The 22,542-nt window shown below is 33.6% G+C and overlaps 1 protein-coding gene and 1 long non-coding RNA gene across 5 annotated transcripts in view; one reads left to right on the top strand and one right to left on the bottom strand.

Annotated features, from left to right (window-relative positions):
• LOC111419943 (CABIT domain-containing protein serrano) overlaps positions 1-22,542 on the bottom strand; it is a 100,033-nt gene that overhangs the window by 11,490 nt on the left and 66,001 nt on the right. The window contains exon 1 of one of the 4 annotated variants that reach the window (XM_023052831.2): positions 14,024-14,330. The exons of the other annotated variants lie outside the window; for them this stretch is intronic. The gene's annotated coding sequence lies outside the window, so the exon portion shown is untranslated. Of the gene's footprint in view, positions 1-14,023; positions 14,331-22,542 lie in introns of those variants that run through there. 4 annotated transcript variants of the gene reach the window in all.
• Positions 15,105-21,413, top strand: LOC139430641 (uncharacterized). The gene is made up of 4 exons (XR_011641033.1): positions 15,105-15,407; positions 15,455-15,801; positions 15,919-16,104; positions 16,663-21,413. It is a non-coding gene; the product is annotated as an uncharacterized lncRNA (long non-coding RNA).

Below are 22,542 nucleotides of genomic sequence, written 5' to 3'. Positions count from 1 at the left end.
GATATATAGCCGCGTGGTTGAACTGCTTACAATTCAGGTTCAAGGTCAGACCGAATACTAATAGCAACTAAGCAGTACCAAGTAAAATTTAGCACCATCTTGGGAATAACCAAAACAGAATCAATTGCGAGATCGAATTTTTACTGATGTCTAGTCTAGATATTTCGGTTATTTTGTTATAGAAGTGCTTCGCGAAGGAAAGTCATTGAAATTTTTAGGTCATTGCTCATTACACCAAAACTTTTCAACCAAATATCAATGTGTTATTGAGAAGTTTTTCGCACGATTTAAACGGGAACGTGTCAGATTATTAAAGAAGACAGATCAAAAAAATATATGAAATTGTTTGACAAGAAGATTTCATTGTTACTTGGTCCACTTATTCTTAGTGACAAACAAATTTGAAATTCCTGATGATAACATCACGCCAAAACCGGTAATTACAAAATAATTTGTCAACTAAAGTACTTTGTCTAAAATCGATTATAATACACAGCAACAAAATCGAAGCTATGATTAAAGGTTTTTATTTAAATAAAATTAATAATCTTGTTATTTGCAAATATTACTTCATCGATAAATAATTGAACCTCATTATACATCACTTGATTAAGCAACATTGTTTCGTTTTTCGAGATTTTCATGCTGTCTGGTAGGTAAAGGTGTAACTTATCTTAGAAAAAATGCAGAATACCGAAAGACCTAAAATACTATTTGTTTTAAAGATAACCGCCAATCACGTTATACGATTTTAAGTCCGATTTGCATCATACGTCTAAGAACCAACTTATATACGACACTTAGATACACCAAGAAATTCTACAATGGAAAAAATAGAAATCCCAAAATTGTAGAAATTCTACAATTTTGGGCCAGTGTCGTTTTCTAGATGTTGGTATAATATTAAAAGTTTATGTCTTTTATTTTATATAGAATTTAATTTAAGTCTAACTAGTTTCGGCCCTTCGCCACCTTCAGAGACTCTACAAATAGATTAACATCTCTCATCTTATCCATTTTACAAACGGCAGCGGTAGCGCTAGTTAGCAGAAGATATTACTATGTTGTATATTTTTATTGAACTAAAACTAGAACGAGGACTAGAAACATTCGGATTTAGTCGTGAAAAAAACTTTCAGTTGTCAATGCCAACTTTAATTTTATTATTATATTCGTAATCTTCATAAAATAACCTTTAAACTTTAGAGGACCGGGGCCACCACTTAAGTGGTGTTCTATGTTATCAGTACTTTATATGTGATAAATATATCATATGAAGTACATTTTGTATCGATTTTCTTCAGGCAATATGTTACCTACAATCCCGGCCCGCTAAAGGTTAAAGTGAGTCCAAAGTTGACGCACTTATCCCAAAAAACCAATAAGTTTGAACTTTCAATTTTTAATTTTTTAAATAATATTTTAATTCTGTAATATTTGTCAACTTCATAAAAATTCCTTTAAAATAAGTCTAAACTCGACATATTTAACTTTAATATTAACGGAAATACAATCACTTCCGGTTTGAAACGTCAACGTCAATGTTGTCATCTTCATTAAAAAACCTTTAAAATGAGTCCAAAGATGACGCACTTATCTCAAAAAACAAAAAAGTTTGAATAAAAAACATTAAATCCTAAGTTAGCAACAATAAAGATAGCAATTTAATTTTTAAATATTAATACCAACCTTAATTTTTTATTTTTTTTATTATATTTTTGTTTTTGTAACAAATATTGACATTTCAAACCGAAAGTTGCTTATATCTCGAGTAATATTGGAATTAAACGTATCATGTTTGGACTCATTTTAAAGGATTTTTCACGACGATTACAAATATGTCAAAATTGACGTTGACATTCTTAACCGGAAGTTGACCATAACTTCATTAATATTGAAGATAAATATGTCGTGTTTGAACTCATTTTAAAGGATTTTTAATGAAAATTACAAATATGTCAAAATTGAGGTTGACATTTTGAACCTGAAGTTAGTTATCATATAATGGAAGTTTTATAACTGAAGTTAATCTAGTGTTAGTCACTTTTCCGCACTTTATTTTTATTTTTAACGTGTTTTTTGGGTCATTTCACATTGATTAAAAAAATCGTCGATTTTTAAGCCACATGATGATTCTTGAATTTTTCCCAAGTTTCTTAATATTTCTTTTGTTAAAAAACACTTCGTCCTTAATTTCATTTTACAACTTTTTAAACTTTAATTTTTTAAATTAGTAACTAATAATCTGATTTCGACTTTGATACGTGATCTTTTTTAACAAAAGAAATATTATGAAACTTGTTTGTAAAATGGATAAGATGAGAGATGTTAATCTATTTGTAGAGTCTCTGAAGATGGCCAAGGGCCGAAACTGGTTAAACTTAAATTCTATATAAAATAAAAACCAGTTTAAAAGTACAAAATCAAACTTGGATTATTTTCTTCAAAAATGTTTACACGAATCGTTATCATTTTGTCTCTAGTTTTGGTGATTAAATTTATACCACGACTTATAGAAACAGCCTGTATAATCTCGTCTATTCTGAGAAGTCTTATATTTTTAGAGAGATGAAAACGAAAATCCCGTTTTTCTCAACATTATTCATTTGTCCCTTAATCAAGTGATGCATAACATGGTCCAATTAGCTTTTTGAATATTCTGTACAACATTACATATACCGGGATCCAATTAGTGCGATATCGGACGATATCTCCTTACAGGGTGTCGCTAGAAGAAAATGTTTATATATAAAGTTGTTTGGTGCTCGAAGGTGCATAACCTAAAAATATTTTTCTTTATACAGGTACAACAACTACAGGTGTTGCAGAAACAAAGTACAAGGTACAACTTAGTAAATTTGAATGGAACACCCCATATTTTATTACATTTTTGAATTACCCTTAAAATTCAACATACTTTTTGTTAAGCAAAAAATGAAAAAATCTCCGTCTGCACGTGTCTATAAAAGAAAGCATACCCAATTTATTTAAGATCCTACAAAGCAAATCTTTTGTAGCTTATTAATGCATAGTTACAATAACTTCATGACCCTATAAAAATCTGGTAACCTTTTACAGGTGTTCCTAATATTGTACTCAATATCAGAAACTTGAAATAGCTATATCTCATTTTTTTTTAATGGAATGCCTTATATTTTTTTATCTTAAATTATTCGCCAAGTAATAAGGTTTCTTTTTTATAAAGCATGTCCTATACCTATTTGCAATAGTTATCAAGTTATTTATAGGACAATAGGTACAGGACATGCTTTATAAAAAAGAAACCTTATTACTTGGCCATTTAAAAAAAATGAGATATAGCTATTTCAAGTTTCTGGTATTGAGTACAATATTACGAACACCCTGTAGAAGGTTACCAGATTTTTATAGGGGCATGAAGTTACTGTAACTATGCATTAATAATCTACAAAAGATTTGCTTTGTAGGGTCTTAAATAAATTGGGTATGATTTCTTTTATAGACACGTGCAGACGGAGATTTTTTCACAAAATGTTGAATATTCCATATACGTATGTCGAATTTTAAGGGTAATTCAAAAATGTAATAAAATATGGGTGTTCCATTTAAATTTACGAAGTTGTACCTTGTACTTTGCTTTTGCAACACCCTGTATAAACAAAAATATTTTTAGGTTATGCACCTTCGAGCACCAAATAACTTTATATATAAACATTTTCTTCTAGCGACACCCTGTAAGGAGATATCGTCCGATATCGCACTAATTGGACACCTGTATATTAACTTGCACATTTCTTAAACGTCAATAAAATATTTACATACATAAATAGTTCTGACAAAGAAAATAACAAGTTATTTTCTAAAGTTTATTTTAAAAAGAATTTCATTAACAAATTAACAAAAAGAGATCTTTAAAGGACTATAAAACATGTTAATTTGTCGTTTAAAATGGTTAACTTATAATTTAGTGTCGCTTGACACTTTAAAGTCAGTAGAAGTAAAGTTTAAACTTAATAGAATTCATTTTTTTTGAACTTGTTTAAAATAACTGTTAACTTTTTTCTAAAGTTTATTTCGACGAAAATGTATTAAATTTGAACAAAGAACATCTTTTGAAAAGCTTAAAAGGCGCTAATTTAACTTTTAATTTAGTTTCAATTGACTTTTAAATGTCAGATTTGGATTTGACACAAATTGTATCATAAATTTATTATGACTAGAATATCATTTCCACTACATTGTTGATTAGTTTTTTGACGAAGTGTATACTTCAACACCATGGTGAATGCCAACAAGATATTTTGTAAACTTCATAACATTTTTTTTAATTTTTGGCTGAATTAAATAGTTTGAGGGAATGATGAGAATTTTGTTATTCAACCTTGAACAGTCTCCAAAATAAAAATGACAGCCTTACAAAAGATTTCGTCAAAAAAATCTTTTGTGTTCGTTTTTATCTAGAAAATAAAAGAGCCAAGAACCATAATAGACCGAAATTCCGGGTCTCGAAATGGTCAGATTACCATAATTTTTTCGTCAATCTTAGAAACCGATGATCTCATCCTTCAATCAAACGAAGAAAGAACATTAAAAAAAGTTAAAATTTGTCTTTTTTTAATTAATAATGCTTTGTCATTTATAATACCACAAAAAAGGAATAAATAAATAAAAATTGCAAGGTTAATAACCCGCAGCAACATTATTTGCATTTTAAACTTTTTTTTGTTGAATTTATAAAGAAAATCGTAAAGAAACTCATAAACGATTGTTTCTTCAACGTGACACGTGACAACGGCCGCTTTGCTGCCTTTTACCGAGCCCCCCGGTTTCACCAACAACGCAAAAGTCAAGGATATCAGGGATCGGATACTTTTAAGTTGAAGAAGAAGACGACGACAACGACGCTTTTATTACCGCAAGCAATTTTAAATGAAGATTGTAAAATGTAAATTTCAACAACATAAATATAAAAAAAGACATTAATTTTATTTTTTTTTCATGACAATTGACGATTAAAACGATTAAAACGTCGAATTTAAATTCCTTTGTAAAAATTTTTATCTTTTTTAAATCCTTAAGAAGATTTCTTGTTGACGATTACAGTTAGGTGTCTTGGATATTCGAAGAAAAGGAGAAGTCGACCAAGTAGTAGCACTAAAGAGGCGGAGGCAGTGTAACAGCGAAAAGCAAAAGTAACAGTAACTCGCCTTTGAAACTGGAGTTTAATAGATCGCTCGTTACAGTAACAGTAGAAAGCTGTCGACGTCGAAGACTTCGACGGTATACATACAACTATGTGTATTTGGCCGAGATCCTATTCTCTCTTCTTCAGCTACGAGAAGTGAGAAGGAATCAAATGTCGAATCAAATTAAGTTTAAAATTTTTACCATCAAAAAATTGATTTTGATGCGAATATATATGAGTTGACACGATGTATAGGAGAAGGTTCGCACGCAGCTTGAACTGTTGCGGTTGGAGTCAAGGTTAGATCTCCAAAGGCGGGCGGACCTTGTCCTGTGCTTTCTGCCAGGCCAGAGAACTACCGCTGTGACCAGCTCAAGGCCGCGAGTACATTGCGGTGCGAAAGAAGACGACGACGATGTAGAAGAAGAAGAAGAAGAAGGAGCAAGAGGTATTGCGAGTTGTTGTGAGGGGGGACTAGGTAGAGGAGGTGAAGAACTGACCGCGGAGGACGCGCGCGTCCGAGAGGAAAAGGAAGTGCACCAGGTTAAAAAAAAAACTTAGTTTCCTATCTTCAATTTTTTAAATGAAAGAATTTCTTTAGTAATAAAAGTGAACTCAACAGGAGAAATAAAATAACTCTTAAATGAAGAAGAAGAAATCAAAGAAGTGCAATCTCAATTCTTAGAGTTTGCTTTCTTATAATCTACTCTAGAAAGTTGTAAAGACATAAAAAAAATAATAAAAATACATGTAATTGGTTAAAATAACCAACTTTACTTTCTAATAACATCTAATGACCAACAAGGAACACACTTTATTACCCAAGAAGTACTTTTAACCAGCCCTGATTGAGTCTCAATAATAATTATCTTGGCACTGAATAGATTGTTGTGGGTCGGCGTGTTCCACTTTACGAAATCGAATTCATTTCACTTACGTAACTAAAAAAAAACTTAATCGAACTCTTAATCTATATCTACCACACACATAGACCACTTAACAATCGTCGTCCACAAATTAACCCATTAACGAACCTAACCTAAAGAGACACTTGTGTCCCATTACACGAGAAAAAAAACTTTCATTTTCTAAATCTCTTCCGTTGCGGATTTGGAATTCCATTTTTAGAAGAGTGTAATTAAAACCAACTCCGAAACTAATTAAGTTGCGGGTGTTGGTGCTGCGCCTCTCGGGTAATAATAATTACTTTATCGGTTCTCGTTCGGTTTTAAAGGCGTTTTACTTTCACGTCTTTAGAATACGGCTCCCGAGTGAACGAACGAACTACACGAGTGACATTCTAAAAGGTGTTCGTATAGCACGTAACCAGGAAGTGCAACAATAACGATTCGATTCGTAGGAAAGGTCGATGTTATTGACAGAGTTTATATCGTAAACTAAGTCGTTTATAACCCATTCGATGAATTGAATCTTTCTCTATTAAACGCTTTAAAGTGTTTGTTAAAAAATAAAACCGAATTTTTGTTGTGTTAGCAAATGTCAAAAGGTTGGTTATGCTAGGAGATATCTTAGTAGAGTTGGTGAGCGTACGGCAATGGAGAGTTTTCATCGCTCCAAATGGTTTGTAGGTCGCGAGCTCGAAACGCGCCGGATAACTGCGGAAACTGAAACTTGCTGCTTGACTGCTGGAGATTAAAAAAAACATTCTTAACATGAAAAATTAGTTTTATAATTTTATGATTTGTTTGGGTTAGGCTCACTTTTACCACCTCTTGATAAATTTATCCGATAGATAATTGCCATGGTTACAGCGGTTTTAAACGCTCTCATTGGCTAATTTATCTATAGGATAAATTTATCAAGAGGTGGTAAAAGTGGGCTTAGGTCCATTACTACCATCTTCTGGTTAAGCTATCTAAGGGATTATTACCACGGTTACGGCTATTTTACGCTTTCTGATTGGCTAGTAGATGGGTTTATCTATAAGATAAATTTAACTAAAACATGGTAGTAATGGACCTTAGTCTTGTTTTCTTACAAAACTTATTTAATTCTTAATCTGATAAAGTCTGCCCCCTTCGTACGTAATCGGAGTAAAGACTGAACTCAACTTCCTTGGCGGACTAGTTTTTGCCAACGTCCCGGTTCTTCTTCTCGTAACACCGACGTACCCGAAGTCGAAGAAGAAGAAGGTGGGTGTACCACGGACGCGAAACTTTATCTGGACTTAAACCCATCCTTTTTCATTATCATCGTCTCTTTCACTCCAACATCGAACGACTTCGAAGCTTCGAACCAGTTCGAGCACGTACAAGAGAAGAACTTCCAACTCTAAAGAACCCAAGCCGGAGAAGAACACGCACACATACACACAAATTGTATACGGTACGGAATACACATGTGGAAGAAGAGATAAAACGTTGGTTATATAGTAGGTAAAGAAGAGGGAACGGGGTTCTTGTGGAGAGATGCGGCAACTATCAGGACTACCAACGTACGCGTTTACAACCGTGCGGCCGGACCAGTTTATAAATAAACCAAACGAATTAAATGGGTTATTACTTTCCATAAATACGCTCTCTTCAAATCCCCGCCGGTTTCTGTCCTCTGCTACGGTCATTAAAGCCGAGTTCTCTTTCGAAACGTATCTATTTCTTTGTCGTGTTATACCGAGTGGACTAAGTTTATTAGTATTGGGTGAAGAAGAATATAGATAAATATTTGAGGTTAAATGGGGCTATTTAAAAATAAACTTCAAAATTTCTTTTAATGTTAAGATGACATTGATATTTCAAAAACATCTTTGTTGCTATCATTTATAGGATTGGTTTAGAACCGCCGAAACTCGATAATATGAGAGACGTATAATACTACAGTTAATACTACGTTTAATACTTCATTGAGCAAGCGTAAGCTCAAAACAAATAGGATTTAAGCCGGAGTTCTGATCAATTCATGTTTGGATAATACATTATTTTGATTTAGCCACAAGCTTGCTTCTTAATTAACCCGTTTATGCCCAAATTAATTTTTTTTACATTTCTGTGTTTCCAATGTCATTTTGGTGCAGCTTTTATCCTTTGTAACTTCAATAAAATCAATCAAATCAACATAAACTTTAACAATAAATGTTTTGGAATTATTGATTGTCCATTACCTTGTGTGGAAGTGAACAAAACAGGATTCATGCAGATTGACTTTACAATTTTGACAAGACTGTTTTTGTTTTTCTGCCTGGACAATCCAGCCTTTCTTCAAATCGCACTTGCGTTGGCACTCTTGAAGCCAATTTATGGGAAGATGTCCTGCTTCTGCCGGGGGAATGTCATATTTTTGTAAATACGTTATTCTTCGAAAATGCAAATTTCCTCCTTTCTTGGAGTTCTAAGTATTTAAAAAATTTTGAATAAGCATTTGTAGCAATTATTATTATCTACACCGTGGAGATATCTTTTTATCATTTCGAATCTATTTCTTCTCATAGAATTCACTAGTGCTATATTGCTAGATTTGGTTCCTAGCTCCCAACACATTCTACATCTACTTCAACACAATAAACAGATAATAGTAGTATGGCCAAAAAACACTTTATTTCTTAACGTCGTTAATTTCTGCCAAAAATGATATAATACTATCATCAAGAAAAAACTTAAAACATTTCACCGGATCAGAAGGAATGGGTGCTGATTGCATCAGTTTCTCAAAGTTCGGAAACCCAGAAATTAGAACGGATTTTTTTCAGATTCTTTTTTTCGGTAACTTCTTTTGTATTTCTGACAAAGGTTCGTTGTAACTATTTGACTCTTCGTCACCAATTGTGAAAGTCAAACAATCACTCTCACTAATCAACATGTTTACTGGAAACGTGTTGCTACCTGCAAAATCACGTTGTGGGTAACAACAAAGACTTTGCCTGAAGAGGGGAAAAACGGGGGTGTTCCATTATTGGAACTGTGAGCATAAACGGGTTAAGCTGAGGTTCAACCATAAACTAGCCAACACATTGCAACGCTATCAATGGTTAATCAGGCAAAGTCATAGATAATATAATTAGCCGATTCATATAATTCCAAGTCTGGTGAAGACACTACAACGCTCGGCCAAAAGCGACGTCGACTAATCTTAAAGGGGAACGATACGTCGTATACGGCTGAGGCTTTGTATTTATACCAAATCAATTCATTATTGATCAACACATTGTAGCGTATCGCCTGCAAATGACCTCGGCTAACTTCACGATGCAGAATATGTACATGATTTCAGCTGATTAAGCTGTTGCTTACAGTGACTCTAGAATTAATAAATAATAAAGTTGCAAACACGCGCCTCGGCGAAAAGCAACCTCGATTAAATTTAGATAGATGATTTCATCTGATTTAAGCCAAGATCATTTGTTTCTGAGGTTCCACAGTTAATACCAAATCAATTCATTATTGGTCCACACATTGTAGCGCATCGGCCGCAAATGACCTCGGCTAACTTCACGATGCAGAACATATGATTTCGGCTGATTAAGCTGAGGTTGCTTACGGTCGCTCTACAATTAATGTCATATCAATAATAAACTGGCAAACACGCGGTTCGGGGGCAAGTAACCTCGGCTAAACTTCGACAAACGATTTTGTATGATTTAAGCCAAGACCATTTACTTCTGAGGCTTTAAAGTTAATACCAAATCAATTCATTATTGGTCAACACATTGTAGCGTATCGCCTGCAATTGACCTCGACTAACTTCACGGTGCAGAATACCGTGATTGTATATGATTGCGGCTGATTAAGCTGACTTGCTTACGGTCGCTCTACAATTAATATCATATCTCATTAATCTCAATTAATTATCCCGGCTAAACTTAGAAAACGATTTACTGTTAATACCATATCAACACAAAATTTATCAAGTTTACATTGAGTTAACATATACAGCGTTACATATCGATCAATTCTCATATTCTTATGCTACATTTTGCTTTCTTAGTTGACATAAAGTGAGTGAATTACATTCTGCACCTAAATGGAAATAGCTTTTCATCAATAACACACACAATCCGGTGAAATATAATTACTGCACTTATCTATTACTGCAGTATACCTTCCATTATCTGGATGTTTATCATTCTGATAGTTTCTTTTTCGAGAAATGTACTATTAGTGCTCTTCATCCACATCAATCTGATTAACATCCGAATGAAATTCAATTTGAGTATATAGCAGGGTAAATTTTCATTCGTGTAACAAATATGTATCAATTATAATCTATCTAGAATCTATTTTAATCCAGACGATTAATTAAAAGTTTTAACACCTTTTTCAAACTCATTTATTCTAATACAAACGTTTATTTTTAGCACTGGTATAAACAACAGCTTTAGTACCTAAATTAGCCGAAATGAAACATCACGACCTTGGTACACAAATAATTGTGGCGTAATAAGGTAGCCAATATATATTTTTGTTGATGCCAAATAAAAATAATTCAAAAAAGCCGACATTATTCATATGGTGTTATCTTTACAGAGGATAAAGTAATTAAAGTCATCATACATATATCTTTTACGATTAATATTTACCTATAAAGAAGAAAATTGCTGAGGCTGTTTGGTCTAGGTATATCTAGAGCTATAATTAGCTCCTTCTTAACATCTCTTGTGGGGTCCTCCGTAATGTTCACATCAACATAACAATGTTCAGCATTTACAACAGATTCTAGGGATGGGGTTTGCAAGGTATACATTTGATGTTGAGTTTTGTATCAATTCCTCTAGGATAATGATATATTCTCTTTTTTCAATTTGATTGCTTTATGAATAGCCGAACTTTTAGTCTAATTTGAGTCAATTTTCTATATCAAGATGGTTATCTATGATTGGTAGGCTCTTTCATATTTGTTATAGTCAAATCTTTTCCCAATGGTATTAAAAATATCCGGCCTCTAAAATTTCAAAGCTTCAGGGAACCAACTCTACCTATGGGAAGCGCTAGGTGGAGGAAGTACCCCAATAGTTGCCACAACCGGTCCCAAACCCAAGCAAAGGAAGAAAGTTTAGTGGAACGGCTAAAAACTACCCTAATGGACTGAAAAAAAAAACAGTCAAGCCTCGGAATTAGATGGATCAGAATAAGACGACTATGGCAAGGAAAAGAAATAAGATGTTTGGACAAGGAAAAACAGAATAGGAGTACTATAGATAGATAACCGAAAAATCTGTACATTCTAATTGCCCACAGTACGTGTGTTTCTACGACTCAACAAAAGCTCTTAATTGAGTCAAATTAAAGAACGTACTCAACACACTAACGTCCAGAAAAGTACTTTATAATACAATACTGCTAATTGAGGATATAAACACAAACAATAACATTAAGATTAAAGTATACAACCTTGCCACTAAGGAAATTCCGATTTTCTAGGAAATCAGACAGAGCATTCTCTTCAATCTAGTTAAAGAGAAGATAATAGAACAGTCCTCAAGATGGATACAAAATGGGGAAACGGTAATCATACTATGATATGCAGATGATGTACAAGACATTAGTGACGTTTAGGGAGCCTCAAATATGCAAGCAAAGTCATAGAATACGACCTTCAACTATCTAGGAGGTGTAATTTCAAGCGATCACAACCTACAAGGATGGGCATAACCAGGCAGCAACAGCATTAAAGATCGCAAGATGCCTCTCTACCATTTTGGCAAGCATTTTGGAGACCACCCAACTGGAGAGTAAAGTCAAAATATACAATGCGAATGTTCAGGGAGTTCTGCAGAGTAGAAACCATAGCAGAAACATAGAAAGAAAAGCAAAAACTAAGAATGGTAGAGAAATCCTTCAGGTCAATCCTAGGACTTTCTTCATAAGACCGACAAACAAACGAGATGCTGTATACAGGATATTGGGAAGTGGGTCAAGGAAAAGAAGCGCAATTGGAGTCAACGTATGGACAGAATGGTGGAAGACCAAAAAGCCAAAATATGCAAACAAAATCGAGAGGAAAAGAAATATCACAAAAAAATGGGACATCATCCGTTAAATAACAGTAGCAATTCTAAAGTAATAAGAAGAAGAAAAACCAATCAAGTAATCTGCGTTATCAACATCGCTCAAACAACCATCTGACAATTTATCTAGGTACTATTTTATTTTGCTAATTGTCAAATCGAAGATAAATTCACATTTGAAAGAATCTATATCGTGACGATATCTTGAAATTGGTACTCCACATTTTTGCAGTATTTTCTTTTCCACAATGCAACTCTCCCACTGATATTAGATTTATGTGTGTAATTCTACTTTTGACATCTCCGTCCAATATACTCCTTTCCCTGTGTTACTGTGATTTTAATGTGGTTCAATGTTGGAAAAGTTATGATGTGATGTTGGGTTGGGTTGATACGCTATTGATTGCCTTGAGTGGATTGGTTAAGGCACAAATAAAATAATAGTATCACATAAAGTAGAATTAATGGTATCTATGCTGTGTTCCAACTTGTTGTGCTGTTATAAATCAACGTAAGAGATCTGTTAAACATTTCGTACCTTCGGTTTCTTGCCTGAGATTAGTCATTTGAGATATATGAACCTTTTAATCCAATTTCAGACCGAAGGTGCAAGATTTTACCTTAATATCTTTCACGGCTATTTACAACAGTGTTATCAGATGGGATAATAGATAGAAGTGGAAGATAGTTTTAGGTTTTTCCAGTTAACATCATTAACTCAGTATCTTATTGATTTAGCTATTTAATTACCTAATTAATCATTTAGATCTCAAATATCTATAATTTTTTATTTATAACGTTCAAAATCTCTAAGCTAATGTACAACATTTTGAGTATCATTTTGTGTCAAATGATATTAAACATTACAACATTTAAAACAACATTCTAATCAATTGAACACACTCGACCGAATCAAGTACAACCTTGAGGCAATTTTAATTTGACGTTTATATAACGTATCTTTATAGATTTTATATATTTATGTCAATAAATTTAGCAAATTTATGTAACTAAATTAAGTAAATACAACTATTTAATTGACTCTTAATAATTTTTACAAGAATTATGCGTGTAACCTCCCCATTTTGAACATAACGAGAACGCGTAACTAAGTTGTTTATGGTATTTGCCTTGGTTCATGGTATAAATTGTGCCCGTATGATTAGTTTGACTGAGAAAATTATTTCCGCTTGCACAATTGTTTGTATTAACGTGTGACGACGTCTTAATCGTTCGTTTAACATTGAAACGATAGGGAATTTTGTATTTATGGAAAAGTGCATTGTCTATATTTTGTTTAAAAATAGAAAGTTGTATCATTATTTATCTATTTATGTGTTATTGGTTTCTTATTATGTGTTATTTTCTATCTATTTCTAAATAGGCAAGAATGAGTGAGTGATCGTGAACTATTAATTAAAACTGACCTTGTTATATCGGTGTATTAGTAAATATTTTTAGATGATGACAAAGATGTAAAATTAATCTTTTTTTAATCGTAAGGGTCATTGTTTTTGTTTAATTTATTTTATAGAAACATAAAGTAACGAAAAATAGCCATTTTTTGTTTGTTATAGTTTACTTTCTCTTCAACATTTACTAGGTTAAGTGTAATCAGCAACTTTTTTATCAATTTTCTTTTGTTACTTTAAATGGAAAGTTATAAGTTATAGAATCATTTAAATAAGATGTTAATTAATCTGTTTTAATGTTTTACTTTAAATGCATCTCACCCAGATACAACTTCTTAATTACCACCTACACGTTAATTTCCCTTCAACCTCATTAACTCTTTTTCGTCCCACATTTCCACCTTTTCTTTAAACTACTTATTGGAAAATAATAAATTTTAAATCATCAAAATTAAGAATAAAACATAAATTTATAACATAAACACATACCAATGTTAAACGAGGTCTTCTAGAAATCAACGGTTTGTTATGATGATGGTAGTTTTAATCCAAAGGAACGAAAAGAAAAAAGGATACACAAAAAACTCACTGTAATTTGATCTATTTTAATAATTATTATTAAAATAATTGTTTCGCGTAAACTTAATTTTTTAAAACTTTTTTTTTTATTTGTTTAAGTCAAAGAAGTCTTTTGAAAAACTGATGGCGTTCGATGAAACTCGGAGGTGTATCGGTCAACCGTTCAGAACGACTGATCGGCGTAGACTGAAGTTTCCTGCTGGTTGCTGCAGGACAAGCGTAGTCCGGAGGCCTCCGCACACACCTCGGCACAAGAACTGGTCGTTCGGCTTCGACCGCAGGTGATAGCGTGTGTATACGGCGAAGTTGCTGCCTTGCTTTGTGAATAAAGGCAAAACGAATTTTGAAGGTGTAAAAGGTTTTTCGTTATTATGTATGGTTTTAAGTTGGATGTAAAACAAAATTAGATTTACAACAAAATGAGATTTATAATAACATTTTTAGAAAAGGAATCTAATAAATTTAACCGAGTTGACGAGTAGGTTAATTAAATATAGGTTATTTAAAGATATTAAGCCAAGAAGTTTATTTGTTAAACACTACTTTATCTAATATTTGCAGTTGATAAATAGAGATTAGAGATGCAAAAGTTTGTTGTAAACTGTAATAAGATTACGTTACAAAATCGTTACGTTTTGATATAAAACTTTATTTAAACTTATTTATCTATAATAGAGAATTTTGGTTTTTTTGATTCCAGGATTATGGAAACCTTCTTCAAGATAATTCGTCCAACTTAAAAGGCTTCACTGGAAATAACTTAAAATGGAATATTGGATGTTACAGCAAAAGTTGCCAATACCTTATGAAGATCATGAAGATGTGAATAAGGTAAGATCGCATTTTAAGCACAGCTTTGTAATAATCTGCTGTAACTCTAACTGTTAAATATCTACATATAAATGTAACCCTTTTTTGCAATTTGACACAAACATTACAATAACTTGTGTAATAAATGTTAACTTATTTGAGTGTGGAACATTTTAGAGTGTTTCGGAATGATCATATCCATCATTTTCGCTCCGCGATGTTATTTAAGGAAATATTGTGGAAAAAAAGTTGGCATGAAGAAAGAAGTTATGTCTTTGCTTTAATATCTAACTGCCTGCAAAACCAAATTTATCATTCAACTTTATATAATGCACGGGATGTGTACCTTTAATGATTCTGCCATTATCCTTGATACGAGCATCGTCGATAGCTTAGTTCCAGTAGAATATCTAACCACAATTGAAAAGGCAAAATACAGATAGTATCCACATGTAATACAATGCGTTTGATAGAAATAGAGCAGGTAAAGAACGAGGTAACACTAATTAATCATTAATCAGCACTTTTTAGTGGGGCTTGGAATGATACCTCATTCAATGGTATCATCAAAGATCTTTAAGTGTAGGGGTTCTGATCTACCAAACGAAATGGTTCGTCTCCTAGTAATGAGTATGGTTGTGATGAACGATCAACTAACAACAATCTTGGTTCGGAGAAATGGTCCCAAACTGATACAGTTCGCCTATGATGTGTAAGACCATCTATGTTGTTAAAGTCTTGTTGAAGCGAATGAACCAAGCTTTGTAAAGTCAAGCGCAAGCAACTTGTTGGGATCGACAAATTTCACAACAGAATCCAATTATTTCCTCTCTATAAAAAGTCCATGGCACTTATTAGTGATTCAATCATCATCAGCGGTAAGTAATACTGTTTGTTTATCTTCAGATGATATTCTGGAAAGGTTCTAGATGATCTCTAAGTAAGAAAGTTTTGGGAATGTATACTTTAGCTTTCTATTTTCCCCTAATTTGTAGGTGTCATGGAGTTTACAAATTGCCTTTTATAAGTCTACGCTTGACATTAAGTTCATTAGAACACGATTTGGCCTCCAGAACGAATTTGCTACCTGGGAACAATTAATTGATCGTGTGGGTGGGGCAGAATTGGAGTCGACCGAATGCTTACGTTTCATGAAAAAATACACTGGAAAACATTTTCAGGTTAGTGGTTGTGGTATCTTGTCCATAATGCATATTAAATAATAAAATTGAATTATATTATAATATTAATAACACTGTGCTGCAAACTTTAACTTTTTCTTGTGTACAGTATATCAGTTGAGTGTTTTTAGTTAATTTTGGGTTGCTGATTTCAAATATGCCTTCCATTTTTTCGTAACACGTCACGTTGTTTTTATTCCGGTTTCTCACGGCTGCAAAACTTAGGATTTTATAGGGAAACTATAGATGCAATGAATTTGTTATTTGGTACCTTGATATAAAGTGAAGAGATCTATCTTTTAGTGGTAGTGTCTTCCGGTTACACCGAAAATTGTTACTAACGTCGTGGTCGAAAGTGGTACAAATATAACACTACTTCTAAAACGTAGATCTCTTCACCTTATATCAAAGTGCCAAATATCAAATTCATTGCATCTACAGTTGCATTATAAAATCCTATGTCCAGCAGCAGTGACACACCTGAACAAAAAAAAAACTGTACAAAAATCTTACAGCACAGTGTAATTGTGATAGCAACACGTTCTTGTTTTTATACAGGTGACACAAAAAAACAGGAACTTTTTAACAACCCAACAAAACCAAGAGTGATAGAAGAAAAACATTTTAATCATAGTAATTGAAACCTTAAAATTTGCCATTTAAGAAACATTAATGGAATTTATCATTTTTTTAAAATTACGTCTTGTATCAACGCATTCTTGAAATCTGCTGTTGAGAGTAGTTATTGACTGTTGCAACATTTTAGCTGGGATACTAAATTTTTTGTTTTAACTCATCCAGAGATCATAAGAAAAAATCACAAACGGACAAATCTGGCGACTTAAGAGGCTAGGGAACGTTACTAAATCTTGAGATCAGTGTGTGGTATTGCTCCATCCTGTTCAAACCAGGTTTCTTGAACGTACGGAAAATTTTTCAATTCAGATGTAACGAAAGAATGTAACATCTCAACGTAACGATTCCCATTAACAGTTACTGTGATCTCCTGCTCATTTTGAAAGAAATGAGATCCAATGATGCCATATAATGAAACAGCACACCATACTGTCACCTTACTAGAGTGTAAAGGCTCATGAGCGCCTTCATTAAGATTTGTGTCTATCCAGTAACAGTAGTTCTGCTTATTCACGTAACCTGTGAGATGAAAGTGGGCCTCATCTGACATCCACAACTCACTTAGAAATTCATCGTCGATGATTATGTTTATTATCATATGTTGACAGAATTCTAATGGCACATAACAGATAATCGCTTTCCTGCAGTTGTTACACTATCTGCAGCTTGTATGGATGAAATTTCATATCTAAATGAAGAACTCTGCGAACACTCTTCCGGGACATTTCAACCGCAGGTGCTAGCTTACGAATTGAACGCCGTAGGCTGTGTAAGACAGACTCGCGTACAACTTCTCTGTTCTGTGGAGCACGAGCACTTTTTGATCGTCCTGTTGGTATTTTCTTTAGGGCAGATCTAGTCTCTTCAAAGTTATTAATCCAACTTTTTATCGCGTGTTTTGATGGGATGACAACATGACATCCTAAGTTGAAAAAACGTCGGAACTTTCTCTGTGCAACCTCCAAACTATCTCTGTTTTTATAAAACATTTTTATGGCTAACGCACGCTGTTACCCATTTCACTGATCCATGGTTACTACAATGGCAAAGTGTATACTTGCTCAAGGTCACTGTAGTGCTGCTACGTGTTCATGGCTAACACTACGCATTTTAAAAATTCTCGTTATTCTGTGTCATGTGCACAGCATGCTACAGCAACTTCTCCTTCTAAAGATGAATAAAGCTTCATCATCAATGATAAGGTAATCAAATTTTTCTTAGTTACATTAAGATGATTACGGATGAAAATAAATCATACCTGACATAGAGCAATTATTGGACATAAGGTTTTGCGCAACTTAGTTTGGAAAACCTTGAATGGGCAAACATATCATAAGCTTACTCTCCAGCAACAGCTGTTTCCCAGAAAGTGATCACTGCAGTTGCAATTAAAGTCTTACTGTTGAGACAACTTACCAAAGTCGTGCAGCATTTCCTTGCTTTCTTTGGTTTGGTCCAGGTTGTAAATTTTTGTTCTATTTCCATGCCACTGTTACACATATTGCAATACCCTCAATGTCTCATTAATGTCTAAAAAGAGCAGTCGATGTAATTATAGTTATTATGTTTTTTCAATAAGCCAAGTTTTATTCTTTTCAACATATTTATAAGTTCTTGTAATTCAATCGAAGTACGCAGCAGGTTATGATTGTCTTACTTAAAGACAAAATTTGAAAATACCACCTGGAAGAATTTAATTCACTCAATTATTGGTTCTTCTAACACTGGAGTTAATTACTACATTATGTCTTTACGTCTTTATGTGTTCTCAAAACTTATGACAGAATTGAGATAGTAACAAACTGTTTGCTATATCTGTTTAGTTCTATATTATTTTAAAAGAATATTTAAATGCAAATGTGGCATAAACCACAAGTAAGCAGTAAGATAAAGGAAATAACTGAAAATACTTTGCAAAGAAACCTCGCACAAAGTTTATGATTACTGCCCTGTTTTCCTTGTGGGAACCGTTTTGCCGTCTATACCAGTAACCATCATTAATATTGGAGCACAGCAATTATTGCATTGCTCTGTAGTATTCCGTGGGGTTTCCTTTTTGTAAGAAATAACCAGTAGCCGGCAGGTAACAACTTCGTGCAACTGTTTTGTAACTAATAATGGATCCTGTAAACGACGACACATCAACAATTATTACCATTTAAAAAATATTTAAGTGTTTAACATATCCATGTTTCACATTTCAGTACTAATATTCACAGAAAATTATAGCCACTTTAAAAAATTTTGTTCTATTCTAATGTTACAAGGAAAGAAAAGTACCTAAATCCGATAAATCCCGTTAAAAAGAATAAGCAAATCTGTTCAGATATCAACTATCGGACCTCTCAGATCCAGTTGCCAGATATCTTCCGCACACCTTCTTATATAGAGAGCGGTTCGTTGCTCCTTCCCGTTACAGGATCTGGCCATTAGCAGTGATGACACGGTAAAAATGGTCCGCGCGTTTCGTTCGTGTGGCCAACACCGAGATGAACTTCTCTTCCTTGAGTACCTTGACTTCTTCTTCATCTCGTAACGACGACGATCCCCGGTGCGATACCGATCAACGATCAAAATCGTTATACAAAATGAACTCAATGTACAGTTAAGCCAAAATGAAGACGAAAAAAGAAGGAAAAGGAAATTGTTATGAGTAAATGATTAGTAATAAGGTGATAATTTGAAAAAGTTTAAAAAAAGAAAGAAGGCGGATGTGGAAAATAATAAAATATTGTCCCACGTTCGAGACTCTCACTCTTCACTACGTATTCTTATAAATATTTAAAGTTCTATTTAGAATCTAATTCCTTTAATTTTTTATTTTCATGCAAATTGCTAGCAACAAAACATTCTATTGGGTGCTTCTTTACAAATTACTAGAAACAAAGCGCTTTTCACACCGCGTTTCTTATCTGCCCTAAAATCTTTTTTAACCATTCTTCTTGTTCACGGCATCACGCAGTGTTGTCCATCTATTCGTTTGGGTGGATGTCGTCGAGTTTCTTGAGCGTGCTTTTCGCACCGAGCCGGCAATAAAAATTCCCGACCGGGGTCTAGAAGAGGGCGATGAATTATAAGTTTATCCGTTAATATGCAAATTGCACGGGTTGGCTGGAAACAGCACTTAAACTCCGGGTATATGTGACTCCACTGTTAATGCGCGCGCGATCGCGCTCTTTCGTGTTAGAGAGGCGTACATTATACACGTTCGGAAAGACGAAACGGTAATTTTATTATTTATATTTTAAACGTTTTCAACCAAACGCATTGAATAGGAAAATTGTATTTAAATATACCGTAAGTTGATTTTTTAAAAAGTAATAATATAGTTAATTTCATCATTCTGTTATTCTAGAAAATTGTGATGATAAATTTTTATGTACACGAGAAGTAATGCTGAAGAACGCCCAACACTTTAAGACCCCATTAGGCTCTTTGCGTATCCTCCGAATACATCAATCAGATTAAGGCGTTACCAAAGATCAGGAAGCTATCAAAAGGAAAAGCAGGATTATCTTTTTCCTAAATTCAATAAACATATGTTCATAGCAATAGAAACGTCGAAAAGCTATTGATTAAAAGGACATTAAAAGCTTGGAGTCGCTTTGTGCTTTCAACCTCTCCCAGAAAGAAACGTTCTAATGAGAAATGAAGAATTAGTGAAATAAGTGAGATGGATAATTTAATTTTTATTTTTCGGCTCTACCGGTTTCGACTACTATTTTGTAGTCATCTTCAGGAGAACATTAGCCACCTATTATACAAAACAAATATTAAATTAAAATTACATATTAAAATCTTTCATGTCGTTACATAGAAAACACGTTGTTTTAAGGTTATCTTATTTATTTATCAACTTACGTCAATTTTACTTTGAATTTTCTAAATCTGTATTCACCCTCTTCATTGTATTCAATTTTTTATCCATCTCAAAAACATAGTTATTTTACTTATTTAATTAATTCACCAAGATGGAAAGAAGGAGTGGTCTTTTATCACTGGAATCCATGAACAATAATCGCCTTCTATTTCACTTTCAGTTCTTTTATAAGCAAAACTTGATCTTCCATTACTAGTATGCAGTCTCTGCCAATATCTAGACACCTTACAACAACACACAGCTTTTCATTAGCAGTATATAGCTTTGTGCAAGCAGCAAATAGCCTACTTCAAGCTGTATCTAGGGTTCCATTAGCAATATTCAGCTCTGTACGAACAGAGCCTTCTTTCAGCTATACGTATTCTTCTGAAAACGGTAATTCATTTTCTTAATCTTCTACTAGCTGTAGCTGTCATATGGTTTCCCCCTTTGTACAGAACAAGTTTTATTTGCATAATTTTTGTATTAAACGAAGTGTTTTCGAGATATTTGCTTGTTTCAAGTTATATGGACCACCCTGTATTGTGATAGAGCTTTCTTTTATACGTTTCCTATTTTTTTTATACGAACCTGAATTTTGGTGTTTTTTTTTTGACTATGGTGAAACTTATCTCGAAGGTGTTAAGTTTCTGGTCACTAAAAAAGATCGCTAGTCCCATAGATGGCTGCAAAATTCACCGAACCGACTCTGACTTCAATAAATGGAAATTGCGGATGACGGTGCTCCTGTTGTGGCTTCTGGTGCGGTGGCGGTTCATGACATTTCTGATCATCATCTCGTTTTTTGTACAATTGCTTTGACAAATTTCTTCCCTCCTTCCGTCGTAAGAACTTTCCGCAGTTTTAGAAACATTGATAGTGAATTGTTTATGTCCGACTTAAAAGAAGTTCAATGGCATTCCATCTTTGATTTCAATGATATTGATGCCAAGCTGAATTTTCTAAATAATAATATTGTAAATTTATTTGATCGACATGCGCCTATTGTAACGCACACGTTTACAAAAAAAAACCACCTTGGCTAACAGATAATGTGAAACTTTTGATGGATTTAAGGGACAAAGCACTTCATAAATTTAAACACACAAACAGTTTACATGACTGGGACTATTACAAAATGTTGCGGAATTATACTACAGGTGCAATAAAACGAGAGAAAAGAGCTTATGTGGAGTTCTCAGCAAGGAGTAAAAATAAAAAGCAATTATGGTCAAGTTTAAAGAAATGCGGTGTCCATTATAACAAAAATAGAGAGATTCCTCTTTCACTTTCTGATGCTGATGAAATTAACAACTATTTTTGTTCAGTACAAAGTGACGGGTTGCCAGATGTAGACCTTTTAAATTTTTATAGTAACAATGTTAAAGATTCTGTGGATGTGTTTGAGTTTACTGCGGTGATGGAAGAGGAGGTAGGAGATGCCTTAAGTGCTATTTCTTCCAATGCTCAGGGAGCTGACCAGCTTTCTATATCTATGATAAACATATGTTCTCCCTTGATCATACATTTCATCAGACACATTTTTAATTTTTGTATAACTGAACATGTTTTTCCATCTTGCTGGAAAGAGTCGATCATTTTACCCATCGCTAAAGCAAGTAATCCTAATGCGGTGTCGGATTTAAGACCAATTAGTATTTTGCCGGTGCTTTCGAAGGCATTTGAAAAAATTTTAGCAAAACAACTTAGACATTATCTGAATGCGTGTAATATTTTGCCTGAATTCCAATCTGGGTTTAGACCTCATCATGGCTGCTGTGAAGCGCTTTTGAATATCACTGACGACTTGTTGTCTGCGGTTGATTAGGGGAAGATGTCGGCGCTTGTTATGTTGGACTACTCCAAGGCCTTTGATACTATTAATCATTCATTGTTGTTGAGTGTTTTGCACTACATAGGCCTTGGGTGTGGTGCGATATCGT

The sequence above is a fragment of the Onthophagus taurus genome, chromosome 7 (genome assembly GCF_036711975.1).
Source record: "Onthophagus taurus isolate NC chromosome 7, IU_Otau_3.0, whole genome shotgun sequence".
In the NCBI taxonomy this organism is placed as follows: Eukaryota; Metazoa; Arthropoda; class Insecta; order Coleoptera; family Scarabaeidae; genus Onthophagus; species Onthophagus taurus.
Note: the sequence above shows the minus strand (reverse complement) of the source record. Positions and strands in the feature narration are given on the sequence as shown.